The following is an 18,462-nucleotide window of genomic DNA, read 5'->3' as shown; positions in this document are numbered from 1 at the left end:
TGTGCATGAACTCAGACTGCCATGGCCTCAGCCTGTTATCGACCACGAGTTTTGCCTGATCGGTCAGTGTCTTGAACCAATGCCTCTGACCCCCATGGGTCAGCTGTCAACCATACCAGAACTATTCCAAATGGGAGCAGCCTGGCGGCTTACCTGCAGCAAAATCCAGATACCTGTACAGGGGTTAAAGGATGAATACCATGGGACTGCCAGTTGGTTGACACAGCGGTTCAACACCCACTGCTATAACAGAACTGCTATAACAGAAGACAAGCACCGACAAAAGACTCTAGTGGCAGCCAACTTTCCCTATTTACAACAAATGCACATCTAGCTGAAATTTGAAGGGATCAAGAGAGATAGTTGTTGGTCAAAGGTATATACAGTGGCGGAAATAATTATTTGACCCCTCACTGATTTTGTAAGTTTGTCCAATGACAAAGAAATGAAAAGTCTCAGAACAGTATCATTTCAATGGTAGGTTTATTGTAACAGTGGCAGATAGCACATCAAAAGGAAAATCGAAAAAATAACTTTAAATAAAAGATAGCAACTGATTTGCATTTCATTGAGTGAAATAAGTATTTGAACCCCTACCAACCATTAAGAGTTCTGGCTCCCACAGAGTGGTTAGACACTTCTACTCAATTAGTCACCCTCATTAAGGACACCTGTCTTAACTAGTCACCTGTATAAAAGACACCTGTCCACAGAATCAATCAATCAAGCAGACTCCAAACTCTCCAACATGGGAAAGACCAAAGAGCTGTCCAAGGATGTCAGAGACAAAATTGTAGACCTGCACAAGGCTGGAATGGGCTACAAAACCATTAGCAAGAAGCTGGGAGAGAAGGTGACAACTGTTGGTGCGATTGTTCGAAAATGGAAGGAGCACAAAATGACCATCAATCGACCTCGCTCTGGGGCTCCACGCAAGAACTCACCTCGTGGGGTGTCAATGGTTCTGAGAAAGGTGAAAAAGCATCCTAGAACTACACGGGAGGAGTTAGTTAATGACCTCAAATTAGCAGGGACCACAGTCACCAAGAAAACCATTGGAAACACATTACACCGCAATGGATTAAAATCCTGCAGGGCTCGCAAGGTCCCCCTGCTCAGGAAGGCACATATGCAGGCCCGTCTGAAGTTTGCCAATGAACACCTGAATGATTCAGAGAGTGACTGGGAGAAGGTGCTGTGGTCTGATGAGACCAAAATAGAGCTCTTTGGCATTAACTCAACTCGCTGTGTTTGGAGGAAGAAAAATGCTGCCTATGACCCCCAAAACACCGTCCCCACCGTCAAGCATGGGGGTGGAAACATTTTGCTTTGGGGGTGTTTTTCTGCTAAGGGCACAGGACAACTTATTCGCATAAACGGGAAAATGGACGGAGCCATGTATCGTGAAATCCTGAGCGACAACCTCCTTCCCTCTGCCAGGAAACTGAAAATGGGTCGTGGATGGGTGTTCCAGCACGACAATGACCCAAAACATACAGCAAAGGCAACAAAGGAGTGGCTCAAGAAGAAGCACATTAAGGTCATGGAGTGGCCTAGTCAGTCTCCGGACCTTAATCCAATCGAAAACCTATGGAGGGAGCTCAAGCTCAGAGTTGCACAGAGACAGCCTCGAAACCTTAGGGATTTAGAGATGATCTGCAAAGAGGAGTGGACCAACATTCCTCCTAAAATGTGCGCAAACTTGGTCATCAATTACAAGAAACGTTTGACCTCTGTGCTTGCAAACAAGGGTTTTTCCACCAAGTATTAAGTCTTTTTTTGTTAGAGAGTTCAAATACTTATTTCACTCAATGAAATGCAAATCAGTTGCTATCTTTTATTTAAAGTTATTTTTTCGATTTTCCTTTTGATGTGCTATCTGCCACTGTTACAATAAACCTACCATTGAAATGATACTGTTCTGAGACTTTTCATTTCTTTGTCATTGGACAAACTTACAAAATCAGTGAGGGGTCAAATAATTATTTCCGCCACTGTACATATATATATATATATACAGTATATATATATATATATTTGTAGTGGGAGCTGAGCGAGGGACAGAAGAGGCATGCCTACGTACTGCCCCGACCTATCTGGCTGGAGTGTGCCCGGAGCCAGAGACGAGGTAAGGCCTAAATATGTGGGCCACCCAAGGAGTGATAGATGAGAAAAGGGGATGGGAGGGAGGGGCACAGGAAACGAGCGCCCTATGCATCTAGACCGCTGAGTATAAGTAGGGGAGGGAGCTCCTCCCACAATTACAGGCTGTACACAGCCTTCACTATTTGTAGTAGGAGCTGAGCGAGGGACAGAAGAGGCATGCCTAGGTACTGCCCGACCTATCTGGCTGGAGTGTGCCCGGAGCCAGAGACGAGATAAGGCCTAAATATGTGGGCAAAATAATGATGACTGGCACAGTGTAGGGTGCAACAGTTTATTGAGCAAATTAACCTATAAAGCTAAAGAACAAAAGGCTGTGGATATTTCAACCTGGGGATTAGGAATGTACCTTGCGTAACATGACAACCACCAGCAACCCATCTTACGGATCACATGAGCCCGGCACCTGATGTCTGGACGCTGCCGAAGCTGCTCCTATGCGGAAGGAGTGCCCGGAGATTGAACTGGGATTGTATCCCAACCCTGCCGCTAGTGCGCGAACGTTGGAGATGAAAAGGGCAGAAGAAAGGGGCCTACCGTCTATCGGGAGCAACGGGCCGTCTAAGGCGGGAGACTGGAGTGAGGCTAAAAGTTCTTTGAGAACCTTGATGGGACACCAGCAATTGGATGTGGGGAAGAATTCTACTTTGGTGGGAGGACCTGCCTGGTTGGTTTTGGTGGAAGGAATGGACAGAGTGAAATGGTTATCATGCCAGACAAGATGCCGCCTGAGGAGGGTTGAACGACTGACCGAGCCGCAGGTGAACTCCCCAGGCCTAAGAAACCCATAGAACCCAAGGTACATGGCCGCTTTGGTGGTGATGCTGACCGAGTGCCCAAAAGGGAGACCGTCTAGGGCTACAGGCAACTTGCGGAATAGCTCACTTGAGACTGGTTGCCTGCGAACCTGAACCCCGTGCTATCTGGCTGAATACCCCTGAGATTAGCCTTGATGGCCTGATTAGCCAGAATGGACTTGCCAGAGGGGTCGCTGAGCATCCGATGGTGTTGGATACCTGCCAGATACAGCTTGATGGTATTGAACGATAGGTGGCGGTGAGAATGACAATGAGCTTTTAATGCCATGAGGAACGTGACCTTATCCAAACACCCCTGAGGATGGGTGTCTACAAACTGACGAAAGACCTTGAACCCGGCATCATAGTTCCTGGCAGTATTGGCGGCTAAGGAATGTTGGACTAAAATCCGTGCAGAGGCTATCAGGGGCCCTAGTCCAACAGGAGGGAGCTGAATGGCGGAGCTGGAGTACCGACGGGGTCTGCCTCTGGAAGTTCCTGAAAAAAGATTGCGTAGTTAAAGCGGGATAAGGCATCGGCCGCAACATTCTTTGCCCCCTGGATATGAATTGTGAAGACATGAAAATTAAATTGCAAAGACAGCCAAACTAACCTACGCAGGGGGGACATGATTTTCTGAGACTTTGCCCTCCCTTTCGTGATGACGTCTACCAGCACCTGGCTGTCCGTCATGAAAATCACCGACTTGTTGGCCCAGAGTGAACCCCAAACTTGGGTGGCAGCCACTATCGGGTATAGCTCCAATAACGGGGATGACTTCAGGGAATCGGCATCGGATATGAATTCCACCGGCCAACTGCCAACCAACCAGTGGGGATGAAATATGGCCGTGAACCCGCGGGAGGCCGCGGCGTCGGTGAAGACCGTGGGGGACGCGGGATCCGGGGAAGGAACAAACAGGGAAATGCCGTTCCAACCTGCAAGGAATGATTGCCACATCTGGAGGTCCGCCATGGCATGCCTGTCCAGTTGGACGGTGGAATCCTGATCCGGAGCCGAAGCAAGGAGACTGAGGAGCCGAGAAGTGAAAGATCTGCCCTGGGGCATGATCCTGAAGGCAAAGTTTAGGGAACCTAACAGGGACTGGAGCTCCCGCTTGGACAGGACCCTGGACAAAGCCGCGGAGGAGACAGCGGCCTGGATCTTAGCAAGCTTCGCCAAGGGGAGGCTGGCCTCCATGCGGACAGAATCGAGGATGATGCCCAAGAAAGTAACCCTGGTGCCTGGCCCCTCAGTCTTAGCTGCCGCCACGGGAACCTCAAGCCTAGCGAATAGCTGGAGCAAGCTTGCCAGGCCCGAGGGGTCACCCTGAGGGCTCTCGACGATCAGGAAATCGTCGAGATAATGGATGACCATGTCCAGACCCCCGTGATGAACCAGGATCCAATGCAAGGCGCAAGCGAATCTATCAAACAGTCACGGGCTGCTCTTAGATCCGAAGGTGAGCCAGTTGGCGAAATAATACCCGTCCACCTAATGCAAGCCATAATATTTCCATAGCTGGGGAAGGATAGGGAGCAACTTGAATGCGTCCGCTATGTCGGCCTTGGCCAACCAAGCCCCTTCCCCAGCCTGCAAGATATAGTGAATGGCCTCATCGATGGACGAGTACCTCATCGAGAATTCCTCGGATGGAATTAAGGAATTCAAACTGGGAATGGGAGACATGTGAGGAGCAGACAAATAGTAGATTAATCGCCGTTTATTGGAGGACTTCTTGGTAACCAGGCCAATCGGAATGACCCTCCAAGTAGCGAAGGGGATAGACCGGAACAGGCCCAGCAGGAACCCCTTCCGGACTTCCGCCTGCAACAGGGTATCAACTGCCGCCGGCTCCTGGGTAGCCGACAGCAAGTTCCTTCCTTCCCAGGAAACTTGAGGGAGGGCAATGAAACCCGTGTGGAAACCCCTCTCGAAGCCAGAGAGAAGGAACTGGGACAACTGGCGGTCAGGGTGGTCCTGCAATAGAATGCCCAAGAGCTCAATGTTGAAGTCGGCTAGTCATAGGTTCTTGTGCTGCCTTTTCGGGCAGCTAGAGCGAGGATGGAGCCTAAAACAGAGAGAGCAGATATGTAAAGCTCTACAACTGTTAAACCCGCAACCCCGTGAATTGAAATTGTTACAGACTTGACTCTGTCCCAAATAAGTGATAGGTCTACCCAGCTTATCGGTTGAGGCCTGCAACCGCTGGGCGCTGGAGAGACCTGGAAGGGAACCCTCCCGGGCCGGGGTGGGAAGGTTGGGGCACCAGTCTGCGGTATGCTGGATTGACTGGCAAGCCGCACAAGTAGGAGCCCTTAAACCGGCGAAATGTCGACAGAAGAGCTCCATGTTGAGGTTCGCCCAGTCAGTGATGAACTGAAACTGGGCGAGGGCTGCAGCTGCCTTTGGCCGAGAATGACCTGGGATAGTCATAGAAGTTAGTGCCACTGTACTTGTACCCCAAGTCGGTAATACGGTACAAGTACGAGTCCAGTTCCTCACATCTGTGCAGCTGGACAGAGCAGATGATATCTGTAGAGACTGAAAGCCAGTACAAATTCAGGGATAGATAGTTTACGGTTCAAGCGGGCGTCCTTTGCCCTGAGAACAACCGACACCTCCCCACAATTAATTATCTTGTTCTCAGACACATCCTGAGACGCAATGAGAATAGATGCCAGGTTGACATCTTTCCCCGCTAGAATATTCCTTTTTAAGTTCTCTGGGATAAAATGCGAGGGAGCGATCTGAGGGCTGGCACAGACCGTACCTGGAGCCGCGTCCTGAGACGTTGAAGGAATGGGTGGTGGAGCTAGAGATGCCGCCGGAGGCCGGGACTCCAATTCCCCCATTCTGGCTTGAATATTTGCCACCGAACCGGCCAGACTGCCGATGGACTGTAACTGCAGCAGGGACAGCTGAATGGAGGAGAGAGAGGGCTGGTCATTAGAACCCTCTGGCTCCGTCATCAGGAGACGATAGAGTTCCGCCTTCCTAGCTGATGCGGGATGATGGATTCCTCTCCTGTTAAGCTCTGCGATGAGTTTAGGAATCGTCCCGCTACGAAGGGACGGGTTACTGGCGCGTCCCGACACCGAAGACCCGGGTAAGGACACGTTATCATCTGACTCTGGAGCTTGGGACATCTTAATTCTGCATGGGAAAGAGATAATCATATATACAGGTAATTTTAAAGACTCCCGCCAATTTATTTTTTATCGAGCGGTGGCAGGGTGACCGGGCGAGAGCGGTGAGGGAACAGGAACAAATGTGGCATAGAAAGAATCGCAAACCTACCCGAACCAACGGTCAGCACTGACTAATTCTCAGGCGATACTGGAGACCTAGGAATGGAAGCTCGTGATGAATAAGGGAAAGCCCTGAGCGGCGGAGGAGCACGATGACGCCACTCGGTTTGACCTTACCTGGAACCTGGCCCGTGGAGTGACCGGACACGGAGGAGCACTGCGACACGACTGAGGATGGACCGGAATTCCGGAGGCCTGAGGCCCTGTTTATATGAAAAAACAAGCTTGCGTTGATACGAGACCTGGAGAGGGGTGTGACCTGGTGGCACCGGATTGAAGCAAAGGAGACCAGGATGCAGTCTGGGTGCCGTGGCCAATTGCTGGATGACCCTGATCTGCAAGAATCAGGGGCCGAAGACCCGAGTGAATCAGAAATTCAAACATGCGGAACACGAACCGGGTAACCAGGAACCAGCTGGACACTGCTGAAAAAAACCCTGAGTGTTTCAGGCAGATACATAGAACCTGAGCGATTCAGGCAAATACATAGAATCAGGGCTTTTTTTCTGGTGGAACGCACTGGAACGGCGTTCCGCCACCTTTTGACATCGCAGCCTGCGATGTATCAGCGGGGAGGGACTGGGAGGAGGAGCTGGGGGCCGTTGCTCCGGCCCCCAGCTCCAGTAGAGACTTATAAAATGTGTAATTAAATGAATAATGATTCCTGCTGCCCCTCAGTAGGATAACTTTCAATATATTGTACTCACAGCCGGCTACTGTTATCGTAATGCAGGCGGCCGGGCAGACGAGCGGCAGCGTCACTGACTGACGTCACCTGCCTGGGCCGCCTGCTTCATTCATAAAGTAGGCGGCGCACGCACGTGACGTCAGTCAGTGACGCTGCCGCTCGTCTGCCCGGCCGCCTGCATTACGATAACAGTAGCCGGCTGTGAGTACAATATTTTGAAAGTTATCTTACTGAGGGGCAGCAGGAATCGTTATTCATTTAATTACACATTTTATAAGTCTCTACTGGAGCGGCAATGGGGGGTCTGTGGATGACACTATTATGGGGTGGGGGGGTCTGTGGATGGCACTGTTATGGGGTGGGGGGGTCTGTGGATGGCACTGTTATGGGGTGGGGGGGTCTGTGGATGGCACTGTTATGGGGTGGGGGGTCTGTGGATGGCACTGTTATGGGGTGGGGGGTCTGTGTATGGCACTATTAAGGAGGGGGGGTCTGTGGATGGCACTGTTATGGGGTGGGGGGTCTGTGGATGGCACTGTTATGGGGTGGGTGGGTGTCTGTGGATGGCACTGTTATGGGGTGGGGGGTCTATGGATGGCACTGTTATGGGGTGGGGGGGTTTGTGGATGGCACTGTTATGGGGTGGGGGGGTCTGTGGATGGCACTGTTATGGGGTGGGGGGGGTTTGTGGGTGGCACTGTTAGGGGGTGGGGGGGTCTGTGGATGGCACTGTTATGGGGTGGGGGGGTCTGTGGATGGCACTGTTATGGGGTGGGGGGGGTTTGTGGATGGCACTGTTATAGGGTGGGGGGGTCTGTGGATGGCACTGTTATAGGATGGGGGGGTCTGTGGATGGCACTTTTATGGGGTGGGGGGGTCTGTGGATGGCACTGTTATGGGGTGGGGGGGTCTGTGGATGGCACTGTTATAGGATGGGGGGGGGTCTGTGGATGGCACTGTTATAGGATGGGGAATCTGTGGATGCCATCCCCAGATCCTCCACCCCATAACAGTGCCATCCTCAGATCCCCCCATTAACAGATTAACAGTGCCATCCCCAGATCCCCCATTAACAGTGCCATCCCCATCTGGGGGGTTTCTTTGCTGGGCTGGACTTTTATACCCCCCCCCCCCCAAATTTTACTTGCGGTCCTAGGGTTGGGTAGAGGGGGCGGTCCTAGGGGTGGGTAGGGGGCAGTCTTAGGGGCGGGTAGGGGGGGCGGTCCTAGGGTTGGGTAGGGGCGTGGCCAGGGGAGGGGGGGTGAGTTCCACCACCTTTTCTCTGAGAAAAAAAGCCCTGCATAGAATCCTGAGCTGTTCAGGCAAATACATCGAATCCTGAGCGACTCAGGCAAATACATCGAATCCTGAGTGAATCAGGCAAATACATCGAATCCTGAGTGAATCAGGCAAATACATCAAATCCTGAGTGAATCAGGCAATCACATACACCTTTCATGGAGAATGGCAGACACCTGGGTGAGTCGGGCATTACTTTAAACCTGAGCGGATCCGGCCCTTACCTACACCCTGAGAGAAAAGGGCAAATACAAGAAACCTGAGCGATTCAGGCAAATACCTAAACCTGAGCGATTCAGGCAAATACATGAAACCTGAGGTATTCGGGAGATACATAAAACCTGAGCGATTCAGGCAAATACCTAAAACCTGAGCGATTCGGGCAAATACCTAAAACCTGAGCGATTCAGGCAAATACATAAAACCTGAGCGATTCAGGCAAATACATTAAACCTGAGCGATTCAGGCAAATACATTAAATCTGAGCGATTCAGGCAAATACATAAAACCTGAGCGGATCGGGGAAAAACATAAAACCTGAGCGATTCAGGGAAAACATGAAAACCTGAGCGATTCAGGAAAATACATGAAACCTGAGCGAATCAGGCAAAACATAAAACCTGAGCGAATCAGGGAAACACATAAAACGTGAGCGATTCTGGAAAATACATAAACCTGAGCGATTCAGTCAAATGCATAAAACATGGACGAACCAGGCAAGGCATGCACCCGAGTGAATCAGGCAATTACATAACCCTGGGCGAATCAGGCAATTGCGCAGACCCTGAGCGATGCAGGCGACTACAGGGAACCTGAGCGACTCAGGCCATGCATGGAACCCGAGCGACCCAGGCAAGAGCATAGACCTGAGTGACTCAGGGAACAACATGAACCCGAGCGGTTCAGGCAATCACCTAAACCTGAGCGAATCAGGTGACCTGTCACTACCAGAGCTTTGGGACGTTCTCACAGCTCTGTTTCTCCACCCCTGTGATGATGTCACTACTAGAGCTGGGAGGCGTTCTCACTACTCTGTTTACTTCTGGTTTCTTTCACCACAGCTGTCCTTCATGTGTTTGATTTCCCTCTCTTTATATCACCCCTCCTCCTATGATAGGATGTGGATTATAGTTCTCACTTCAGTTGTGGCTCTTGCTTTGGTTTCTTCACTTGTGGCTATCAGTCCACTGGACCTGTGTTCTGCTGCAGCTAGCACTCCGGATTTTGCCAGCCTGTCCTTGGATCCGTCTTCTCTGCGGCTACAACACCTTCAGCTAAGTCTGCAGACATTGTTGTATTCCTGTTTGTTTTCTGACTGGATCTGAGGTGGCCACGGTTCCCTCCATATACTGAGTAGGGCACTGGTGGCCGTGCCCCTTCCACTATTGTAGGGGTTACAGTGGTCATTAGTCTTAGGCACGTGGGCATGCCTCGTTCCGCCTTTTGGATCCGGGCATGTGCTGTAGCAGAATAGGGAAAGCGTTGAGGGTCGGACAGGGGTCACCCTTTATCCTCCCTAGTTCTGGGTCCAGTCAGTTGCTCTGTACTGTGAATTACTATCGTTGCTCACATACACCCGTGACATTATAATCCACCAAAACCGTCCTTTTTTGACATGGATCCGCTTTCTGACCTGGTTGACCGCATGCAGGGTCTTTCTTTGGAAGTAGCGGATCTCCGTCAATCTATGACCCAGCTTCAAGCATTGGGCCCTGCTCCGGCTCATGGAGTCTGTTGCGAGCCAAAAGTCTCACTTCCGGAGACGTTCTCCGGGGGCAGTGAGAATTTTGTTCGTTTCAGAGAGGCATGCAAACTCCATTTTTGCTTGTGTCCTCACTCTTCTGGTAATCAAGAGCAGAGGGTGAGGATTGTCATCTCCCTGCTCAGGGGTAATGCTCAGACTTGGGCTTTTTCGCTGCCATCAGGGGATCCCTCCCTTCGATCCGTGGAGGGATTTTTTGTGGCCCTGGGGCAGATTTATGATGACCCGGATTGTGTTGCTCTGGCCGAATCTAACCTACGTGTTTTATGCCAGAACAAACTGTCTGCGGAGCTTTATTGTTCTGAATTTCGGAGATGGGCAGCTGATTCGGGTTGGAATGATGCTGCACTCCGGAGTCAGTTCTGTCATGGTCTCTCGGAGAGATTAAAAGATGCGTTTGCTTTCCATGAGAGACCAACGTCCTTAGAGTCTGCCATGTCATTGGCGGTACGCCTTGACAGGCGTCTAAGAGAAAGAAACGAGACCTCTCTGTCCAGCCATTGTCAGTCTAGGGGCAGTGGTGCGGACTCATTCAGTGTGCAGGGGCCTCATCCTGTCTCGCTCCCCTCTGAGGAGGAGCCCATGCAGCTAGCTCGACTTGCCCCTGATAAAAGAGGATTTAGTCCTCAGAGTATGGTCTGTTTTTGTTGTGGGGGCATAGGTCATTTGGCAAATGTTTGTCCGTCTAGAAGATTCTTGAACCGTACTAAGAGCGATAATAAGAGAAAAATCTCAAAAGGTAGATCATCAAGTTCTGCTTCATCTGCTACTTTGGGCAAAGTTGATGTAGGATTTGATGCTTTTCCTCTGACCTGCAGTTCCCGTTTTCTCCTGTCTGCCAGGGTGGCGCTAGAGAGCAAAGTCATTTCTTGTGAGATTTTTGTCGATAGTGGAGCGGCCGTCAATCTTATTGACACTCAATTTGTAGCCATGTATGGTTTTCAGGTTTGCACATTAGATAAAGATATACCTGTTTTTGCTATTGACTCTGCTCCACTCTCACAGAGATCTCTGAAGGGCATTGTTCACAATATCCGGCTAGCTGTAGGTGACACTCATGTGGAGGATATATCTTGTTTTGTCCTTAACGGATTGCCGTCTCCTCTAGTTTTGGGGTTACCCTGGCTCACTAGACATAACCCCACTATTGATTGGCATGGAAGGCAAATAAATGAGTGGAGTGATTTTTGTAGAGAGAATTGTCTCACAGCGACTTTTGCAGAGGTGTCTACTAAAACGGTGCCATCATTTCTCTCTGATTTCTCGGACGTGTTTTCCGAGAGCGGTGTTCAGGAGCTACCTCCTCACCGGGAGTTTGACTGTCCCATTAACCTCATTCCCGGCGCCAAGCTGCCAAAAGCACGCCTCTACAATCTCTCACAACCGGAAAGAATCGCAATGCGAACTTACATCTCCGAGAGTCTCGAAAAGGGGCATATTCGTCCCTCAAAGTCACCTGTGGCCGCGGGTTTTTTTTTTGTTAAAAAGAAAGATGGCTCTCTGAGACCTTGCCTAGATTTTAGGGAGCTGAACCGTATCACGATTCGCGATCCCTATCCCCTTCCTCTGATCCCGGACCTCTTCAATCAAATTGTTGGGGCCAAGGTGTTTTCCAAATTGGATTTGAGAGGCGCGTACAACCTGGTCAGGGTCAGAGAGGGGGATGAATGGAAAACGGCCTTTAATACCCCTGACGGGCATTTCGAGAATCTCGTTATGCCTTTCGGCCTGATGAATGCTCCGGCCGTCTTTCAGCATTTTGTTAATAGTATTTTCTATCATTTAATGGGGAAATTCGTATTGGTATATCTTGATGATATTTTGATTTTTTCCCCTGATGTTCAGACCCATCAGGATCATCTTTTTCAGGTTCTGCAGATTCTGCGGGAAAATAAATTGTACGCCAAGCTGGAGAAATGTCTTTTTATGGTATCGGAGATTCAATTTCTGGGTTTTCTCCTCTCTGCTTCTGGTTTTCGCATGGATCCCGAGAAGGTCCGTGCTGTACTTGAGTGGGAGCTTCCTGAGAATCAGAAGGCATTGATGCGCTTTCTGGGTTTTGCGAACTATTACAGAAAGTTCATTTTGAATTATTCCTCTGTTGTCAAACCGCTCACTGACATGACAAAAAAGGGGGCAGATTTTTCCTCTTGGTCGGAGGAGGCGCTTGCAGCCTTTTCTAAGATTAAAGAGAATTTTGCGTCTGCTCCCGTCTTGGTGCATCCCGATGTTTCCTTACCTTTTATTGTTGAGGTGGATGCTTCCGAGGTGGGTGTGGGTGCGGTTTTGTCCCAGGGCCCTTCCCCTGCCAAGTGGCGACCCTGTGCCTTTTTCTCTAAAAAACTCTCCCCGGCAGAGAGAAACTATGATGTGGGAGATAGGGAGTTGTTGGCCATCAAGTTGGCTTTCGAGGAATGGCGCCATTGGTTGGAGGGGGCCAGGCACCCTATCACCGTTTTTACCGACCATAAGAATCTGGCATACTTGGAGTCGGCCAGGCGTATGAATCCGAGACAGGCCAGATGGTCTCTGTTCTTCTCCAGATTCAATTTTGTTGTTACATTCCGACCTGGGATAAAAAATGTGAAGGCTGATGCTCTCTCTCGCTGTTTTCCGGGAGGAGGAAACTCCGAGGACCCGGGTCCCATTTTGGCGGAGGGGGTAGTTGTTTCTGCTCTATATTCCGATTTGGAGGCCGAGGTCCAGGCTGCCCAGACTGAGACACCTGCCCGTTGTCCTTCTGGGAAGTTGTTCGTGCCTCCTGAGCTACGTCACAAACTCTTTAAGGAGCATCATGATACGGTTCTTGCTGGTCACCCCGGGAGTAGAGCCACGGTGGATCTCATTGCTCGGAGATTTTGGTGGCCGGCTCTTCGTAAGTCGGTGGAGGGTTTTGTGGCTGCTTGTGAGACGTGCGCTCGCGCTAAGGTCCCTCGTTCACGGCCTTCAGGTTCCCTTCTTCCGTTACCCATTCCTTCCCGTCCTTGGACACACCTGTCCATGGACTTTATCACGGATCTTCCTCGTTCCTCGGGGAAGTCGGTGATCCTGGTGGTGGTGGACCGTTTTAGCAAGATGGCTCATTTCGTACCTTTCCCTGGTTTACCCAATGCTAAAACGTTGGCGCAAGCTTTTGTCGACCATATTGTTAAATTGCACGGCATTCCCTCTGATATTGTTTCCGATAGAGGCACGCAGTTTGTGTCCAGGTTCTGGAAGGCTTTCTGTTCTCGCCTGGGGGTTCGGCTGTCCTTCTCTTCTGCTTTTCATCCGCAGTCGAATGGTCAGACTGAGCGCCTCAATCAGAATCTGGAGACATATTTGCGCTGTTTTGTTTCAGAGAACCAGGAGGATTGGTGTTCATTTCTCCCTCTTGCTGAGTTTGCTCTGAACAACCGTCGTCAGGAATCTTCTGATAAGTCACCATTCTTTGGTGCATATGGGTTCCATCCGCAGTTTGGTACATTCTCGGGAGGGGCTCTTTCTGGTTTACCTGAGGAGGAGAGATTTTCCTCGTCTTTGTATACCATTTGGCAAAAGATTCAGAGTAATCTTAAAAAGATGAGTGAGAGGTATAAGCGTGTGGCTGATAAGAGACGTGTGCCTGGTCTGGACCTGAATGTGGGTGATCTGGTGTGGTTGTCTACTAGAAACATTAAGTTGAAGGTTCCCTCCTGGAAATTGGGTCCCAAGTTTATTGGGCCTTATAAAATCTTGTCAGTCATCAATCCTGTTGCCTTCCGTCTTGATCTTCCACGGGTTTGGAAGATACATAATGTATTTCACAGATCTCTCTTAAAACCATATGTCCAGCCCAGGGTACCCTCCTCTTTGCCTCCTCCTCCGATTTTGGTTGATGGCAATCTGGAGTTTGAGGTTTCCAGAATTGTGGACTCTCGCATGGTCCGCGGTTCTCTTCAGTACCTCGTTTATTGGAAGGGTTATGGTCCTGAAGAGAGGATGTGGGTTCCGGTGTCGGACATTAAAGCCACTCGCCTCATCAGGGCATTTCATAGGGCTCATCCTGAGAAGGTGGGTCCTGGGTGTCCGGAGTCCACCCGTAGAGGGGGGGGTACTGTCACTACCAGAGCTTTGGGACGTTCTCACAGCTCTGTTTCTCCACCCCTGTGATGATGTCACTACTAGAGCTGGGAGGCGTTCTCACTACTCTGTTTACTTCTGGTTTCTTTCACCACAGCTGTCCTTCATGTGTTTGATTTCCCTCTCTTTATATCACCCCTCCTCCTATGATAGGATGTGGATTATAGTTCTCACTTCAGTTGTGGCTCTTGCTTTGGTTTCTTCACTTGTGGCTATCAGTCCACTGGACCTGTGTTCTGCTGCAGCTAGCACTCCGGATTTTGCCAGCCTGTCCTTGGATCCGTCTTCTCTGCGGCTACAACACCTTCAGCTAAGTCTGCAGACATTGTTGTATTCCTGTTTGTTTTCTGACTGGATCTGAGGTGGCCACGGTTCCCTCCATATACTGAGTAGGGCACTGGTGGCCGTGCCCCTTCCACTATTGTAGGGGTTACAGTGGTCATTAGTCTTAGGCACGTGGGCATGCCTCGTTCCGCCTTTTGGATCCGGGCATGTGCTGTAGCAGAATAGGGAAAGCGTTGAGGGTCGGACAGGGGTCACCCTTTATCCTCCCTAGTTCTGGGTCCAGTCAGTTGCTCTGTACTGTGAATTACTATCGTTGCTCACATACACCCGTGACATGACCACATGAACCTGGTGCAGGACTCAACATGGAATCGCACCAACAGGATCTGGGCAATCGTGTGACAACATGACCGATATTTGACCTGAGGAAATGGGATCCACCCGACCCCCTGCGGAAAGAAAACCTGAACGGCATAGACAAAATCAATGGACCCGAGCGAATCGGGGACCCGTGTAGCACTGGTAAGCAGTATCTGAGCGAATTCGGTAGCAATGGAGGAATGCCACGTGTTTTTTTTTTGGAAGTGTAGGGGTGAAGGTCAGTAATGCACGTACAGACAGCACCGTTGCATGCAGCTTTGCTTTGTAGTTGGCATACACACACAGCACAGCCGCACACACCTCTTGAAAAACAGCTTGTTTGAACTTAAGGTGTGCTTATGCAGTTCCCAGTTCCCTATGGCCTCTCCTTTGGATCCTCCTAACCTATTCCTCACCTTGCATTTTCCTATGAAGTCCATGAAGCCCTGTCGTTTATATGTATATATATATATATAGCTGCTGAGACCCTGCCCCTAGGAAAGCAGGACCCATCCGCTGGCCGCAAGAACCTGCGGGGTAACCCGGCCTGGCTGAGCGCCAGGTTGCCTGGAGGGGAAGCCACCTGGACGTTGATCGGACCGACCATCCGATGCTTGGAGGGCCCCCCAGGCTGCAGAGCGCGTCCGGCCGTGAAAACGAAACGGCAGGAGGTGGAGTGCCCGGTAGCTACGGGGAGGCTGAGGCAGGCTGGAAGATCTTACTTACCACGGCAACCGCACGCTGCAGGGACCAAACCGGAAGTGACGTCACGATCGTCTGCCGAACTGGAACAGAAACACAGGAACGAGCCAGCACAGGAAACGAGCGCCCTATGCATCTAGACCGCTGAGTATAAGTAGGGGAGGGAGCTCCTCCCACAATTACAGGCTGTACACAGCCTTCACTATATATATATATATATATATATATATATAATCAAATAGAAAGCAGGACTGCACTCCAAAATGTGATGAAAAAATCAAAGCTGTTTATTCACCCATGTTATGGCAAAGAGCTGAAACGTTGCAAACTTTGCCATAACATGGGTGAATAAACAGCTTTGATTTTTTCATCACATTTTGGAGTGCAGTCCTGCTTTCTATTTGATTATACTATTGGGGATTGCCGTTGCCCCCTTTTGGACATTGCACCCGCTTGTCAGGTTGGTGCTCCCGTTGGACTTTCTTTTTTATATATATAAATATATATATATAGTGACACAGTAAGAGGTTTTGTCTGGGAAGACAGGTATTTTCCTCCCAGCATGTGCTGCTGGGCTGATTTACAGCAAGGTGAGTTCAAATTTCGGACCGGATTTTAAGTGCCAGTCTGGGTTTTGGCAGCACTCCGCTGTCCTTAAATAGGCAATTGGGCTCAGAAGTCATGTCTCTGTGTTGGGATCTGGGAGCCTTGTGTCTGGATAAAGGCTTGCTACCTGTTTGGCATGAAAACAGGTTGATGCTGCTATGGTCAAGGACTCTTTGAGGCAGAATTGCCGCATGGTGTGAATTACCACCAACACCGTTGTCACAGGGCCGTCTCCTAGGTGATGGGGGACGGGACGGCCCCGGCCGTGTACATCTCTTCAGCGCAGCCATCGTCCTCGTTTCCCCCAGCAACCTGGTTAAGCCTGAGCACTGAGCTGGGTACTCGGTGCTTAGCCATGAACAGCAGGGCGAGTCATGTGACGCTGGCTGTGTCACATGACCCATGCTACTCAGTATTTAAACAGGCAGCCTGCTGGCCACAGGTTGCCTGTTATTTAGGTTCTGTTGTGATTTTGCATACCTGGCATACTTACCCTCTGTGTATCTCCTGACGATCCTCTGCCTGCTCCTTCTGTATTGCGTTGCTCTCCTGGTATTCAGACCCCGGTTATCTCCTGACGATCCTCTGCTGACTCCTTTGGTACTTCACGACGCTCCTGGTATTTATGACCCCGGCTTCTCCTGCCTATTCTTTGCTTGCTCCATTTGTACTTCATTGCTCTCCTGGCATTGACTCGGTCCGTTCACTCTCTGTTGTTTGTCTGGTCTGTTCTACAGCACAAGATCTCATGTCCCTCTTCAAGAGTGCTTGGGGAGAGGGCCAAATTAAGTGATGGGGGTGAAAATAGCTCCTAGGAACATCCGAGTACCGGATCGCTTGTTTGGCCAAACTCTACATGGTGGGAGGAAGGATGATCAGGGTGAGGATTGTGTTGTTGACCAGACTGTTGGCTACTGAGACTGGACTTGGTGGAAGACAGGGTGGTTCTTAACCCAGTGGAAGCATTATCTGCTGCAATCCAACCAACCACCTAGTTGCACTGGTCTGACTTCAAGAGTGTTGTCGTGCGACGCCCTGCAAACTGGGACATGAAGCTAGGTATCATGGATGACTGTTTTCCTTGTGCTCTGGCAGCAGGCACAGTTGCAACGCGCCCTGAGCCACGGCCTCTGCGTGAACCATCAGAATCACGTCCACTTCCCCGTCCCTTAATACTCGCCTTCTTCATATTGACACTGGATGTCACTGATATTTGGATTAAATATAGGCCTCACACACTGTCTAGAAATAAGTGTATATTTGCTTCTCAATGGTCACAGCAAGCAGAGTTTGAACAATACAGAAACTGACTGTAACTTCTATTTGGATTACATATAGGCCTCCCACACAGCCTAGATATCAGTGTAGATTTGCTTCTCACTGGTCACAGCAAGCAGAGTTTGAACAACACAGAAACTGACTGTAACTGCTATTTGGATTAAATATAGGCGCCACACACGGCCTAGATATCAGTGCTGATTTGCTTCTCACTGGTCACAGCAAGCAGAGTTTGTTTAATACAGAAACTGACTGTAACTGCAATTTGGATTAAATATAAGCGTCACACACGGCCTAGATCTCAGTGCTGATTTGCTTCTCACTGGTCACAGCAAGCAGAGTTTGTTTAATACAGAAAACTGACTGTAACTGCAATTTGGATTAAATATAGGTGTCACACACGGCCTAGATATCAGTGCTGATTTGCTTCTCACTGGTCACAGCAAGCAGAGTTTGTTTAACCCCTTAAGGACCAGGCTCATTTTCACCTTAAGGACCAGGCCATTTTTTGGAAATCTGACCAGTGTCACTTTAAGTGCTAATAACTTTAAAACGCTTTGACTTATCCAGGCCATTCTGAGATTGTTTTTTCGTCACAAAGGTGACGTCACAATAGGTATTTTTTTGCACAAAAAAATACCTAATTTACCAAAAAGTTTGAAAAATTTGCAAATTTCAAAGTTTCAGTTTCTCTACTTCTGTAATACATAGTAATACCCCAAAAAATTGTGATGACTTTACATTCCCCATATGTCTACTTCATGCTTAAATTATTTTGGGAATGATATTTTATTTTTTGGGGATGTTATAAGGCTTAGAAGTTTAGAAGCAAATCTTGAAATTTTTCCGAAATTTACAAAAACTAAATTTTTAGGGACCAGTTCAGGTCTGAAGTCACTTTGCGAGGCTTACATAATAGAAACCACCCAAAAATGACCCCATCTAAGAAACTACACCCCTCAAGGTATTTAAAACTGATTTTGCATACATTGTTAACCCTGTGTTGCACAAGAGTTGTTGGCAAATGGGGAGGAAATTTGAGAATTTCATTTTTTTGTCTAATTTTTCATTTTAACCCATTTTTTCCACTAACAAAGCAAGGGTTAACAG

The sequence above is a fragment of the Bufo bufo genome, chromosome 1, assembly GCF_905171765.1.
Source record: "Bufo bufo chromosome 1, aBufBuf1.1, whole genome shotgun sequence".
Lineage (NCBI taxonomy): Eukaryota > Metazoa > Chordata > Amphibia > Anura > Bufonidae > Bufo > Bufo bufo.
The sequence above is the reverse complement of the archived record's forward strand: the minus strand, read 5'-3'. Positions refer to the sequence as shown.